The following is a 16,339-nucleotide window of genomic DNA, read 5'->3' as shown; positions in this document are numbered from 1 at the left end:
TGTCATTGGATCTGGCAAATGGAGGTGCCAAGTTTCCTCACCAGGAAGGCTTTGCATGGTTAGATCCTCTGATCCTCCAGCTAATGACTCTCGGCCACCTTGAAAGTCACTTTGACCAGTGGGGTCCCACTGCCATCAATCTATAGTGGTTGGTGGAGATAGATGCCTGGCGACTGTCCAGGGAGGCAGTGTCACAAGCACGATTCTCGGTCACCACCATGATGGTGGAATTGGATGATCGGCCTTACGCAGTACGCCGAGCATCCCCATCACGCGTATCATGCGTGCACCACACCTTTCTCTTCCAAAATTCTCTCAGTGTCTCCAGGAAGTCTAGCTTCTACCCTCTGTTGCATGAAAAAGCCGAAAATCTGAGATGAAAAAGACATGTGTCTGGTGGGGAGAGAAGCCCCAAAGCCCAGTGCAGTCTGCTGTCCCTGCCAGAGATGACCCACTCCCACCGCCGCTCCTAGGAGTGGCTTCCTCTGGTCTTCAGGTCCTCCTCTCAGCTTCAACCAGGTCTGTGAGCCTGAGAGCTTTGTCTCCCTTGAGTCAAGGACGCTTGCTGGTTCCGGGTGAAGGTCACTCATGGAGCTAGAGGGTCTCCTGAAAGATCTTCATCTCTGCCAGGCAAAATGTGAGCCGACGAGTAATCCTTTTCCCCCTTCGCCGGTGCCAATATTTCTAGTAATTTTGTGTTCATTTCATCATGTTTTAAACACAAGAATTATTATTAATGTGTCACAAACATTACTCTGTTGGCAGGATAATTTTGTAGCATTGATTTATGTTTTCCTTCCTGTGTATTTTTCTTTCTCTTTTCCCATTCAAGTAGCTAACAAGTTCTTTGGGTGGAAAGTAGGAGCTATTTCCAAGACTTTTTCCCCCCTGATTTTTATTTATAAGCCTTTTTTGGACACTGTGTCCTGCCCCTTGAGGTGGCAACCCTTCAAGGAGAAATGGGTTGTGGATCCCTAGCCTTGTCAAATATTCCTGTGCCCTGGGGTGCCTGAGTGGTTCAATCAGCTGAGCATCTGATTTTGGTTCAGGTCATGATCTCAGGGTGGTGGGATCAAGTGCTCAGTGGGGAGGCAGCCTGTCCCTCTCCCTCTGTTCCTCCCCCCTCAGGTGCACACACATTCTCTCTCTCTAATAAATATATAAATCTTCAAGAAATATTCCTGTGTCCCAAGAATCTCACGGGCATATCTGCGGTGCTTGACATTTAGAGCTACTTAGACCAACAGAGGCCTCCTGTCATCAATCCTCCAAGATAGACAGAAATATATTAATGTCTCTCTAGCATGGCCAAGTGACCTGAGGACTGGTCAGTCGGTGTCCCAGAGCTGATGACTGACACTGCAGGTCCCATCCCTTGGCCTTGGTCTAGGTAAGTCCTTGGTACCTTTTCCCTGGATATAGGGAAAGAGTCCTAAGAGTGATTGAGGGTGAGTTTTCCACCAGCCCGGGGAATGTGGGCACCACCTCAAAACTAATTTGATCTAGAAAAAAAAATTAATGCATTTTTCCTGGCGTACTTGAACCTGAGGTCCGAGAATGGTCATACCGGTCTCACGTTACGCTAACTTGAAGTCAAAGTACAACCAGCTCTTGATTTTGTGGCCCATGGAAAAGAGGTGCACATAGAAATGGAACCCACTGCTAATTCCAAACTGCTTTTCCTCATTTAAAGCCTTATGTTGTTGATTTTTCACCAAACGACAGCAAGATTATTTTTCCTCCGTTCTCCCTTTCCTCTCGTTGTCAATTAAAAATCACACACAGCCACTTTGAAAAAGGGTTTGGCAGTTTCTTATAAAATTAAACATACACTTACCACATGATCTGGCAATCCCACTCCTAGGTATTTATCCCAAAGAAATGAAAACATATGTCCACACAAAGGGCTGTACATGAATGTTCACAGCAACTTTATTCATGATACACAAAAACTGGAAAGGATCCGAATGTCCAGCTGGTAAGTGGAACCCAAATTTGGTGTCTCCATATAATGAAACACTACTCAGCAAATTGAATGAATGAATTATTGACACATGCAACCATATGGAGGAAGCTCAAAAGCGAAAGCAGCTAAACATGGAAGAGTGCATGCCATATGATTCCACCTGTACGGAATTCTCTACAAAACAAAACTACGGGGAAAGAAGCAGAGTGGTTGGGTGGGTGGGGTGGGGGGGTGGTGGGGGGGTTGTTGAGCAGAGGGGATTGACCGCAAAGGGGCACGAGGGAGCTTTGGGGAGTGCTGGAAATGTTCCAGACCCTGACTGTGGTGACTGGTACCATGATTATGCACATTTGTCACGACCTATCAAATTGTAACTTTAAAAATTGGTGAATTTCATTGTATGTCAGAAAAAGGCCCCAAAAGCTGACAAAGGGGGCTTCCTTCTAAGGAAGGAGTAAAGATGAAAGTAATGAATGAAGGTGGTGAATAACTAGTTGCTGGATACCTGAGAGACCTGTGTAAAGGACCCCCGGCTTGCTCATGCCGGTTTTTTTTTTTAATGCTTTGGCATTGCTCACTGTCTCCACCCACCCAGACTCCAACGCTCCAGGTCAGAAGAGGAACCTCTACCTTCTCCAACACCCCTTCTTTCACTTGAGAAGCCATGCTGCCTTGGTTCAACGCTACTAACTGGTATCTGGCTCCCAGTATAACAGGAGCCAACCTGAGCCCTTCCCCTCATATCTTCCTCTGCAGTAGGTAGAGGGGGGCAAGCTCAGCCTTCCCCTCTTTCCTAGCTTTTGCTCCGCCATTTTATTGCTGACTGCGGGCAATATTTATCCCATGTGTATTTGGGTTCTCCAGAGAAACAGACCAACAAGGATCTCTGTATTGTCTATCTCTCTGTCTATCCATCCATCCATCTATCTATCCATCTATCATCTGTCCGTGTATCTAACTACCTCTCTAGAGAGAAACAGAAAGAGAATGAGAGACTCTTATTTGATGGAGTTGGCTCCTGTAATTGTTGGGACTAGCAAGTCTGGAATTTACAGGGCAGGCCAGCAGGCTGGAATTTAGGTGAAGAGCTGATACAATCTTGAGTCCAAAGGCTGGAAACTCAGGCGGAATTTCTATGTGGTGATCTAGAAGTAGAGTCTCTTCTTCTCTGAGGGTTCAGAGTCTTTGCTGTTAAGGCCTTCAACTGATTGGATGAGGCCCACCCGCATTATGGAAGGCGATCTACTTTACCCAAAGTTTAATTTAAATATTAATTACATTGGGCCACCTGGGTGGCTCAATTGGTTAAGTATCTGACTCTTGGTTTTGGCTCAGGTCATGATCTCAGGGTCATGAGATCAAGCCCTGGGTAGGTTGTGTGCTGGGCATGGGGACTGCTGGGAATTCTCTCTCTCTCTCTCTCTTTCTGTCTGTCCATCAACCCCTCTACTCTCCCTCTCTCTTAAAAAAATCGTTTTTTAATTCTTAAAAAAAAGTAAATGTTAATTGCATCTAAAAAATACTTTTTTTTAAATTTTTATTTATTTATGATAGTCACACAGAGAGAGAGAGAGAGAGGCAGAGACACAGGCAGAGGGAGAAGCAGGCTCCATGCACCGGGAGCCTGACGTGGGATTCGATCCCGGGTCTCCAGGATCGCGCCCTGGGCCAAAGGCAGGCGCCAAACCGCTGCGCCACCCAGGGATCCCTAAAAAATACTTTTATAGTAACATCTCAACTGGTGTTTGATCAAATAATCGGTTACCTTAGCTTAGCCAAATTGACACATAAAATTAACCATTACACATTTTCGTTAGCCTCTTGCCTCCCATTTATAGCCATTTAAAGTCTGGGTTTGCACTTCTGCTCTGCCATTGGCTAGCTGTGTTACCTTGGGATAGTGACTTGTCTTTCTGGGCCTCCATTTCTCCAGTAGAAATCCAGGGCAATAATAGGATTGTTATACAGGAATTAAATGAATGAATATGAGAGTCAATACATTCAAAGAGCCTATAGAAGAGTACCCAGCACTATAAACTACTTACTACATGCCAGACACTAGTCTATATTTTACATATATTAACTAATTTTTGAAAAAAAATTCTATTCATCTTAAAATTACATTCATGAGTCGAGAAACTTCCTAGTCGTGGCCAATGAATGACTTGAATCAAAGATCAGGGAGGGGAACCATATGTTTGAAGTAAATTGGACAGAATAAAGAAACATTTCAAACACAAGTGTTAAAAAATAAAAAGCCCCAGAACCTTCCCCTACTCACTTCCTTAGTGACATTTTTTTTTTTTATGATAGTCACACAGAGAGAGAGAGAGAGAGAGAGAGAGGCAGAGACACAGGCAGAGGGAGAAGCAGGCTCCATGCAGGGAGCCCGATGTGGGATTCGATCCCGGGCTCTCCAGGATCGCGCCCTGGGCCAAAGGCAGGCGCCAAACCGCTGTGCCACCCAGGGATCCCCCTTAGTGACATTAAACAAGGCCTAGCATTTAAGATAACTCTCAAAAGCTTTTTGCTTGATGATATTCTTGTTTTGCTGGGTTTTTTTAAACATTTTTAAAAAGATTTTATTTATTTATTCATGACACACACACACACACACACACACACACACACACACACACGCGCGCAGAGGCAGAGGGAGAAGCAGGCTCTATGCAGGGAGCCCGATGCGGGACTCGATCCCAGGTCCCTAGGATCACGCCCTGGGCTGAAGGCAGCGCTAAACTGCTGGGGAACCAGGCTGCCCTTGTTTTGCTGTTTTATTTAATCACTAGTATGGCAAAAGCCTTAGATTTTTCAATTTTTGGTAGTATATAAAAAGCATTTCTCATACATTGTGTTTGAAACAATCCACTTGTGGGCTCGTGGGGGCCCCCATCACCAAAGATCGCATTTCTATGGGAAAATGTATTCTGAGATCCAAGCAAATGACTTACAAATGAACTTTTAGTAAATATCCCATCTCTAATTTGCTGTCTACTTTAAAAACAGACAGCATAACGAAGTGGGTAAGGACGAGAGCTTTGAAGCTTTCTGACAGCTGTGAGGGTGACTCCCAGCCTGGCCACCTGCAGCCGTGTCACCCCGGGGAAAATTGCTTAAACCCCAGAAGATTCAGTTCCTCAACTTGTTGTGAAGATTAATGAATTTTTCTAGCACACAAGAGTGCTCAGTAAGGGAAATTATTCTGTTTTGGATAATCTCATGATATTCACAACATTTCAATTATTTGGTACCAAGTATCCTAATACCTTGCTTTTCAAATGAGGAAAGTGAACAGAGACATTTTAGCTCCTCTTGTAAACACTCCATGCATATGCATCTATCCGCATTTCTCCAAAGAGTATTTCTTCCCACTCAGGAACCTCCTGTAATGAATGCCCTGCTGTCTTGTGTCAGGAAGCACCAAATGAGATTAATGATTTCTGCATTGCCAAATCCAAAGGGCAGTTTGCATTTTTAATTTTTTTTTAAAGAGAGAGCATGTGAGCCAGGGTGGGTGGGAAGGGGGAGAGGCAGAGGGAGAGGGAGAGAATCTCAAGCAGACTCAATGCCCAGCATGGAGCCGGACAGGGGACTTGATCCCACAACCCTGACTGAGATCATGACCTGAGCCGAAATCAAGAGTTGGATGCTTAAGCAACTGAGCCACCCAGGCGCCCCTGCATCTTAAAATTACTGGGCCTTTGTGCTATGTTTAACTATCAAACCACTGTTATGGGCTAAATTTGCTCCCCACCCCAATTCTCATGTTGACATACTAACCCCTAGCACATCAGAATGTGACTCTTTATCTGGAGGAAGGACTTTGAGAAGGTGATTAAGTTAAAATGAGACCATTAGGGTGCTCCCTAATCCAACACGATGGGTGTCTTTCTTTCTAAGAAAGGACATGAGGACACGACACGTACGGAAGAAAGACAGTGTGAGGACGTAGGGAAAGGACTGCCATCCACAAGTCCGGGAGACGGGTCTTATAGGAAACCAACCCTGACAACACCTTGATCTTGAACTTCCAGCCTCCAGAACTTCGAGAAAACAAATTTCTATTGTTTGAGGGCCCTGTCTGTGGCACTTGGCTATAGCAGGCCCCGCCGACTTACAGAGCCTCATTTTGGAAACTTGCTACAACTCCTGCCTGGGTTCCTACAGCTCCAACTGTTTTCCAACTGTTCTTTCTGGATAAACTTCTTGTCCTTTGCCCATTCTTAAATATTGGTGATTCTCAGGGTAAACAACCTTTCTCCTTTTATATGCTCTGCCCAGCAGATGTCACCCACTCTTGTGTTTCAACTACTGACGGTAACCGATCCGATGATTTCAGCCTAGTTGCTCTCTTGCTAGCACCATGTTTAGGTGTAAAACTGCACACCTTCCCCAAATGCTGTCCACATCCTTCAGACTCCACAGTGTGGAACCAAGGTCATCACCTTCCCCACAAACTGGCTGTGCCTCCTGCGTCTTCCCTCGTGTTTGGCTCGTGTCACCATCTACGTGCTCACACTGTCTTTCTTCCGCATGTGTCGTGTCCTCATGTCCTTTCTTAGAAAAAGAATCGGGGTGGGGGGCAAATTTAGCCCATAACAGTGGTTTGATAGTTAAACGGCCCAGTAATTTTAAGATGCAGGGACGCCTGGGTGGCCCAGTTGCTTAAGCATCCAACTCTTGATTTCGGCTCAGGTCATGATCTCAGGATTGTGGGATCAAGTCCCCTGTCGGGCTCCATGCTGGGCATTGAGTCTGCTTGAGATTCTCTCCCTGTTCACCCAGTGGCTAGAGAGCGGAGAAGCAGTCTGGATTCCTCCCTCTTCTTGACGGCTGTGGAGGATCCTAAATACGTGTTTGCACCACCCTGCTCGAGTCCAGGCTGTGGGCCTCTGCGGCTCAGACTGCTGCAAGCTCCTTCTGGTTGCTCTTTGCGCTGTGGCATCATTCTCAAATCAGTCCCGGCTGTGGCTACCTGGGAAATGGCCTGGACACCCCTTCACCCCCCACCCCCATGCTCTGCCTGGGGTTGGACCACACATCCTTCAGCAGTTCGATCGGGTTATCACCTCCTCCAGGAAGACTTACAGATCTACCTAGGAAGGTTGGACAGGGAGGGACCCACTGAAGATACTATTTAAGACGAGGCTGGAAGGACCAGGAGGCACCAGTGTAGTCCTGAACAACCACTGTTAAAAAAAAAAAAAAAAAAAAAAAATTCAAAATCGACTTAAGCTCTTGCCATTTTCCCAAAGGCGGTCTTTAAAGATTGTTGGCTTTATGTGAAGCCATCTACTGCCACCTTATGGTAAAAAGTTGAAAAGAAAGCCCCATGCAAAAAGTTCTGCTAACTTCTAGAAGCTTGATCCTCGCCCTTATGACATGGATGAATTATTCGGTGCTCCATCTAAGAACACCACCTGTTCTCGTGCGCTGGACCCCGTCCTCTCTCCTCCAGAGACAGTGTTCCTAGTATCTCCCTCTGTCGTGCATCGTCAGTTTTCCTCTTTCTGTTGACATCTCCCCTCGGGACTCAAAGCTCCAGCTACTCATCATCTTAAACCAACACAAATACCTGCCCTTCACCCCCCTCTCCTCTCCAGTGACCACCCCATTTCTCTGCTCTCCTTTAGGGCAGATCTCTTCAAGACTTTCCTAAATGTGCTGCCTCACTTTATCTTTCCTCTTCCTCCTCTTGTCTTGTCCTCTCTTCAGTCTACTCCTGGGGGTTTCTGCCTCGATCCCTCTACCTACCGGCTGAATCAAGGCCAAACATGACTTCCACGTTGCCATATCCAGTGATGGAGTCTCACTCCTCATCTTGACCTAACTGTAGGTGATGTCATTGCTGAGTCCCTTCTTGAAACCCTTTCCTCACCCCCCCAGACTCCACTCTCCCCTGGCTCTCCCTCCCAGGTCCCAGGCCGTTCCTTCTCAGCACCCATGGCTGGTTTCCCCTCTTATCGCTAAGACTTAAATACTGGAATGCCCACCGCTCAACCTTCTGGCCTCTTCCCTGAGTACATCAGTGCTCCCCAGGCCCTCCCACCCGGTCCCTCTACTCTCAGTAGCACTCAGACACTGACCGCTCCAAACTGCTCCCCCTTTCCCCCTGAATTTCAGACTGGACATTGTCACCGCATGCCCAGTGCATGTCCTCAGATCGAGCATATTCCAGATTGACCTCTTGATTTCTTCCAAACCTCCATCCTGCCAGCCTTTTGCCGGTTTCCCTCCTCTCAGCAAATTGCTTCCATCCCTCACTCTTTCTCTGATGCCTACACCTGACCCCTTGGGAAATCCCATTGACTGGATCAAGCATTCTACTGTTTCCTTCATCACCACTACCAGCAGCCTCGTTGGAGCCCATGTCACCCTCAGATGGTTAGATCTTACTAGATCTCCCTGCGTTTGCCTTATCCTTCTCACGGCCTGTCTCTCCACCCGGAGCCAGGGACCAGCATGGTCCTTTTCGCCTGGAAGTAAGGCCATGTCACTCCTCTGCTCCAAATCACCCAATGGCTCCCCATGTCACACAGAGCAAAATACAAGGTTCTCACTGAGATCTTCAAGGCCCTCCCTGGTCTGTGCCCACTCCCAAGCTTCGGGTCTCACGTCCTATCAGTGTCTCCCTGTACTCACCCTGCCTTAGCCTCCTCGAGCATGAGAGTTGGTCCCACCCATTGCCTTCCCCTTTCCTTCTGCCCGGAAAGCTTGGTTCTTACATCTGCAGTCCTCTGCTTCAAAGTTCACATAGTAGGCATACAATACCTGTTTGTTGGGTGAATGGATGAGCGTCACTGTCCTAGGTGATCCAGTTTTCAAAGAAGGAATGTATTCTCTAATCCATCTACTTCTGCTCAAATGAAGCAACAGCAGCCCTATCTTCGACCAATTGTTTGTTTACTTAAAAATCTCTTTAAGACTTCATTTAGAGCACTTTTAGGTTCACAGCCAGATACACAAGGATACAGCAATTTCCCATATACCTTCTGCTCCACTAGATGCACGTTTTCCCCCATTTCGACATTTCCCGCCGGAGTAGAACATTGTTTACTATTGATGAACCTGCACTGACACATCGTCATCCCCCAAAGCCCATAACTTACGTTACGGTTCACTCCTGGTGTTGCACATTCTAAGCATTTGGGCAAATGTATAATGAACTGTATCCATCATTATGGTATTTTTTTTTTAAAGATTTTATTTATTCATGAGAGACACAGGCAGAAGGAGAAGCAGGCTCCATGCAGGGAGCCCCATGTGGGACTCGATCCCGGGTCTCCAGGATCACACCCCAGGCTGCAGGCGGCACTAAACCACTGAGCCACCCAGGTTGCCCCATCATTATGGTATTATACAGAGTATTTGCACCGCCCTAAAAATCCTCTGCGCCCTCCCTGTTCATCCCTCCCCCACAACCCCTGGCAACCATAACCCCTAACCATCTCCATAGTTTTGAATTCCCTAGAATGTCATATAGTTGAAAGCATACAGTATGTAGCATTTTCAGATTGGCTTCTTTCACTTAGTAAAAGTGAAAGCCTTATGCCTTTAAGATTCTTTGATGTATTTTTATGGCTTGATGTCTCGTTTCTTTTTAGCACTAAATAATATTCCATTGTCTGGATATACCAGTTTATTTATCCATTCACCTTCTGAAGGACATCTTGGTTGCTTCCAAGATTCGGCAACTATAAATAAAGCTGCTAATAACATCTGTGCGTAGGTTTTTGTGTAGACATAAGTTTTTAACTCCTTTGGGTAAATATCAAGGAGCACAGTTGCCAGATCATATGGTAAGACTATGTTTAGCTTTGTAAGAAACCACCAATCTGTCTTCCAAAGTGGCTGTACTATTTTGCATTCCCACCAGGAATGAACGAGAGTTCCTATGGGTTCACATCCTCACCAGCGTTTGGTATTGTCGGTGTTCTGGATTTTGCTCTTTCTAATAGGGCATGTAGTGGTATCTCATTGTTGCTTTAATTTGCATTTCCCTGATGACCTATGCTGTGGATCACCTTTTCATACCCTTGTTTGCTATCGCTGTATCTTCTTTGGTGACCTGTCTGTTTATTGTTAAGTTTTCATCTTTGGCCCCCCCCACTTTTTTTTCCTGGAGAGAAGCTGCCATTGCTAGTTGTTTCTCTGTTGAGATGCAGTGAGCAAGTCAGATTTTCTCTGTTCCAGCAAGGGTTAAGTGAACTCTTTCGTCTGTGGAAATAAGCAGCAAGTCTTGTCCTGTGGGGGCAGGGCAGGGCCCTTTAGATGGCTCGATTGAGGCTACCCACCCCTCTGGTCACCAAAACGTAGAAGGAAAAGAAACTTCCTGTGGGGAAATAAATGGAAACTCCAATCTTTTCCCTTTTGAGGCTGAATGCTATTTGGATCCCTACAGATTGAGAGGGTTTCAGGCTGAGACAGTTCTACTGAGAGAAGGGATCTCCGGGTCCTTCCTGAGGCCACTGGCCACGAGGGAAGGGAAGGGGGAGTCTGGCCTGGTGACCTGGGCTCAAAAGGATGGCTTGGTTGTAATGAGGGAAAGATTGTTCTGAAGTAGTGTTGGGTGGGGACACCTATCTGCCCGGTGTGGGGTGCATGCCTGTAGGAGGGGGGTCCTCGGGAGCCCGAGCTGGTTTGGGTGTGTAGCTTCCTGTGCGGAAATACCCTTGGAAAGTGGGATTTTGCTGCCTTGAAGAAATGCTATGTCTTGAAACCCACAGTAGCACCAATGATTTCTTTGAATCAGACAAGATGAGTACTTAATTGTAGCTCTTGCGATCCTCACTGCCTGGCCGGGCAGCTAAATCTGGAGCAGCTGAGTTCTGGGGGTGGTGTGGTTTCCTTCAGACCCAAGGGCATTTGTCTCAGTTTTGCTTCATGCGACCAGAGGGCACTGGCTTTGGAGCACTGATAAGCACGTGGAGGGTGGGGGGCGTTTGGACAACGCTAAGACATTGGCCGGAAGCCACAAGTGGGAGACGTGGAACTTCCTGCTAATCTTGCACGTTGCAGCCTGAGCCGAATTCAATTTGAAAAATAAAAGGGATACTGCCTTCCTTGTGGTCTAAGCCGGTGGGGTGGCTCCGTCTGGTTATGTAAGAGTCTGGTGTCCTCTACAGTAACACGCAGGGCACAGCGTTCCTGCTTCCGTCTGTCCCCAGGCCCCCCGCCAGCCTACATCATTCTGCTGGCCTTCCATCACCCCAGGTGAGACCCGGCCTGGACTTCCCCACGTCTTTCTCCCCGGTCCTACCCTGTGCCCTGGAGGACACCACGAGGCCCAGCCCGGTGCTGCTAGAGGTGTAGGACCCCCATCCCTACTACACTCCATCCTTTTAACTTCTCTCTTCGTGGGTTGCTTGCTTTCCTCAAAACGACAGCTTGACCACTTCCCCCTTCACTCTGCAAATGGAAACCAACTGACAGAAACTTCTTTCACTTCCCCCGACCAAAGCTATTCCCTTAGCAACGTCTGGAATGATAATAGCTGAGCGAGCTTACAATGACCCAGCCTTGCCCTAAATGCTTCACCGGCCAACTCACTTCATCTACCATTTGGCCTTTTCCACTTTAACCAACAAACAGCAGGCACAGAGAGATTAAGTGACTGGACTGGACTAGTCATGGGCAGAACTGGGATACGATCTCGGGCAGACTGAATTCAGAGGGCCCAGCACCTGTTACGGTTCCTAGAACAGGTAAGCACAAGGGTGCTGCGTAAAGATGTGCTCAATGAGTATGGGCTGATGCATAAATGAATCTGTGAAAACAAAGAGGTTCAATCCGGTTCTAGACTGGGATGCCAATCTCAGTATCAAATACCAATATCAGTATCAAAACTCAGGATCAGACACACGGGGAAGATAGCAATGATTTTTGGGAGGTGGAGCTGGTGACACACAGTAAATTTATATTTTTTCTTTTTTTTTAAGATTTTATTTATTTATTCATGATAGAGAGAGAGAGAGAGAGAGAGAGAGAGGCAGAGACACAGGAGGAGGGAGAAGCAGGCTCCATGCCCAGAGCCCGACACGGGACTCGATCCCGGGACTCCAGGATCGTGCTCTGGGCCAAAGGCAGGCGCTAAACCACTGAGCCACCAGGGATCCCCTATTTTTTATTTTTCAAATGCAAAAATAACAATATCCCTAACTGAAGACTGCAGGAAAGAATCACAAAAGTATTAAGAAGAAAAAACAAAGCCTACTTGGAGCATCGGTGATATTTGTTCTCTTCTGAAATTCCGGTATTTTTGGAAAAAATAGTACTCTAGACTTCTGTCACTTATATAACTTTGTGTGAATGAATTTGAGATCCTTTTTGAAACCAATTGGGATAAATGCGTAAGGTTAAGGGTGCCGACTGCTCATCTTTCTCTTTTCTTTAATCAACAGAGAACAGATGCAAGGAGCCCCAGTAGGGATTGAGGTATTGATTTCATTCCTGACAACAGTGCAAGTGCCCATGGACCCTTGAAGTGGCTGGCCCTGCAATGCCAGATTACAGAATGTCCCTGGACCTTCTGAAGCCTCCAAACCAGACCTGTATGAGTGGACAGGAAGGCCTGGCCTGACTTACAGTGTCTGTCAAGGTTCTCCAGACCAACAGAGTCAATAGGATGTGTACATATTTATATAGAGAGATTTCTTATAAGGAGTTGGCTCATTCTATTATGGAAGCTGGCAAGTCCAAGATCTATAGGGTGGGCTGGCAGCCTGGAGACCTAGGGAAGAGCCAACGCTGCAATTCAAGTCTAAAGGCCATCTGCTGACAGAGTTCCTTCTGCGTGGGATGGTCAGTCTTTTTGTTCTAGGCAGGCTTTCCACTGATTAGATGAGGCCCACCCGTATTATGGTGGATAATCTGTTTTACTCATGGTCTCCTAATTTAAATATTAATCTCATCCAATAGCACCCTCACAAACATTCAGAATGATGTTTGACCAAATATCTGGGGACAGTGGCCCAGCCAAGTTGGCACAGAATCGCACTCACCTAGGCTCAGGTATCAAAACTGGGGAATGATCCCCTTTCTCCGGCCAGAGGTCTAGGTGGCAGAGAAGACCCATGACATGTTGGCTGGAGGTGGAGAGCTCATTCTCTTTGAACTTGGCATCATCAGAGGCTCAGACACAGTTGCTGAACACAGTGTACTTGGGAACTTGGTCTAACACGAGGCTGTCCCTGGCCCAGGAGGGTGAGACACTGAACTGTAGAATGCTGGCGCTGGAACAGGGCAGGAGTTTGTCTTCTCCCCAGGTTGACCCTCATCTGCTTATTTTTCAGGTGAGAGAATGAGGCCCATATGTTAATTATGTAATGCACTTCCCAACTCTCCTCTTGTCCCGACGAGGACTTTTCTTTCTCACGGGAATTGAGTTTGATTTGTCCCTAATGTTTTTGGAAATAACCTTTCAGGGTTTTCATAGGAATGATTAGGAGGAAGTAAGCTGGCGGTGTTGGTCTATGTGGTGAGTGTGAGGGGGATGTAGGGTGGGGTTGGGGGTAGGTTGTTAAGTGGGTACTGTTCCGTCAATAGAAGAAGAAATACACACCACAGGTGGAGGCAGTACGGCTGTCAGATGTGCTGCCGTGGTTGCTTGTCTGTGTCTGTCTGCCTGGCCACAGCTTGCTCAGTTACCTGGTTAAATAAGATTTCTGGGTATGACTGTGAGGATGTTTCTGGAAGCGATCAGGACTGGAATCAGGGGCCTGAGAAAAGGAGATCACCCACCCCATCCAATCTGTGAGCACCCCAAGAGAACAAAAAAGGTGGAGAAAAGGAGGATTCAATCTGCTTGAGTGTTTGAGTTAGGATATCCATCTTCTTCTTCCCTTGGCCTGGGGCTTATCCCACTGGCCTTCCTGGTTCTACAGCTTGCAGACAGTAGTAAATCGTAGGGCTTCACAGCCTTCATAATCACAGGAGCTGATTCCTTAGAGTAAATATGTATGTGTCTATCTACGTCTCTTTCCGTGTACGTATGTATCTCTCTATCCATGTGTGTATGCATGTATCTATCCATTGTGTATGTCTATGTAATAATCTGTATTTATTCTATAAACATCTATATTTATTTCTCCAGACAACCCTGACTGCTACAGTGCCTTATTTGTTGTGCCTAGAATAATGCTCAGTATACATCCTCAGGATCGGGTCGCTTAAATGGAACGGCAGGCTCCAGGAGTCCTTGTTATTCCAGGGCTCATTATCTGACTTTCTGAAGTCATAGAGTTACAGGAAAAAGCAAAAATAGGCACATCGTGAAAATATTAAGTAATGGATTGGCCACATGTAAAAATCTTCCTCGGCTCAAACACCTGTCCCGGGGACCAAATATCTCTGATTGGAGTCTGGTGCTGTAAACACTCCGCGATATTGTGCCAAAGCAAGAGGGCTGCGCAGGGACGGTGCAAACCTGGCAAGAGGTAGGGCTTTTCAGGCAGCTGATGAAAATGATGGTGGATCCCTGCTCAGCTCCATCAGCAGAGGAGGCTCTGGCAGCAGGAGACCAGTTAGGAATGAAGAAGAGAACGTTTATAAGCAAATCAGGATAGATTCTTCGAAGGGGGATGATTTAAACAACCACGGATTGAGAGGATCCCTTGGGAGAACTGATGTTGTCTGCAGATATTTTTGTAAAATCTTATTTCTTCTGATTGAAGCCTGTAATTGCTATATTACGCAATTGCAGATTTCAATCAGAAAAATGACCCCCCTCTGTAAAAGCCTGAGTTCTTTCTTATTCATTTTGAAAAGTACTTTATGGTTCAAATTATAATGGAAATGTTGTTAGATATTAAATAAGAAACACTTATTTAATTTTATTGTTCCAGATAAAATTTCAACCCAGACTTTTTTCCCCGCATTGTTTCCATGATCCTTGGATAATGAGGACCGTTTTCCATATGCCGGGGTGGGAAAAGCCTCCCTAAGCAAGACACAAAATGACAAAGGAAAAGACTCATAACTGACCACTAAAAATTTGATAATTTTGCATGGCAGTCTGATGAAAAGCACACAACTCACTGGGTGCAAATCTGGGTAGCATTTATAGTTGCTAAAGGTCAGTAACTATGACATATAGAAGCACATTCAAATCGTGAAGAAAAAGAAAAGTAACTCAGTGGCAAAATTGGTAAAATTTGTGGCTGGTGAATTCACAGAAGAAAAAGGGGAACAAGGGTGGAAGAGTGGTTCACAAACCTGTGAAAAGGCGCTGACACTTAATCTGAGGAATGCAAAATAGAACTTCAAAACACCATTTCAACCCACAGCCTGCCAGAGACTGGAGATAACATCCAGTACCAGTTCAGGTACAAGTAAATGCACACTCGCGCACACATTTTCTCTCTCTCGGAGATACGGCTCAGCACGGCGTAGCCAAGTGAAAATGTGTGTGTCTTTGAACACAGCAATTCCACGTCCAGGGATAGAAACCTGCCCCACGGAAGTGTTCACACATGCTCACACAGAACCGCCTGCAAGTAGTTTGCTGAAGGATTGTCGTAGAAAAATTGGAAATATTGCCATTACTGTGAATAACAGCTAATCCTTACAGAAAGCCTTCTCTGGGTCAGAACTTGCCTAAGCACTTTACATAAATGAACTCACTTAATCCCCTGTGACAACCCTGTAAGTGCTTTTATTAGCCTCAATGTGCAGAGAAGGACACGAAACGGGGAAGAAGCGGTTTATTCCTGGCCTCGAGCTCGCGGGATTCAGAATTGCTGTGTGATGTGACCCCGGGCGGTCTGGCAAGGAGCCTGTGCTCCGCATCGCTTGCTGTACCGCCTGCATCCAGTATAGGAGAGCCTAAATAAATCGTAGAAAATCCTTACAAGCCATACCAAGACGTGTGTGTGTGTGTGTGTGTGTGTGTGTGTGTGTGTGTAAATGCACAGATGCGGGCAAACTGGAAGAAACACGCAGACTGTTATTAGCGGTTGCATCCACGAAGGGACATGTGGCTGGGGGTGGGGATGAGGGGTGCTCGTAAAAGGAGACTTTTCATTTCTAATCTATAAATCTTTGAATTGTGGATTTTCGAGGATATTATATTTATTACATGTATGATTTTAAAATGTCAAAGCCAAACACTAAGGGGCTGCAGGTACTTCTGACCTGGCCTATGAATAGCTTGAGATTCAGGCTTGGTGATTGTTGGTAAGTTGTACCAGGGGGTAAATAGCAGCTCGTGGGCAGAGGGACCTTAGTGGTTGAGGGAAGAGGCCCAGGGAGCAGGAGCCAGGGGCTGGCGGCTCTCCCCCACAAGCAGTGCTCCTTCTCTGGGCTCCCCCCAGCCCGGGGCTTGGGGATCAGCGGGCAAAGAGGGATTTCTCACCTGTTACCATTTATGAGAGG

At 46.4% G+C, this 16,339-nt stretch overlaps 1 long non-coding RNA gene across 1 annotated transcript; it reads left to right on the top strand.

The window, feature by feature from the left end:
* The first annotated feature begins 11,160 nt into the window (after nt 1-11,160).
* Nucleotides 11,161-15,807, top strand: LOC144306416 (uncharacterized). The gene is made up of 3 exons (XR_013373531.1): nt 11,161-11,673; nt 12,370-13,260; nt 14,812-15,807. It is a non-coding gene; the product is annotated as an uncharacterized LOC144306416 (long non-coding RNA).
* Nucleotides 15,808-16,339: the final 532 nt, after the last annotated feature.

This window comes from Canis aureus, chromosome 37 (genome assembly GCF_053574225.1).
Source record: "Canis aureus isolate CA01 chromosome 37, VMU_Caureus_v.1.0, whole genome shotgun sequence".
In the NCBI taxonomy this organism is placed as follows: Eukaryota; Metazoa; Chordata; class Mammalia; order Carnivora; family Canidae; genus Canis; species Canis aureus.
This window is presented reverse-complemented; position numbering and strand designations above follow the sequence as displayed.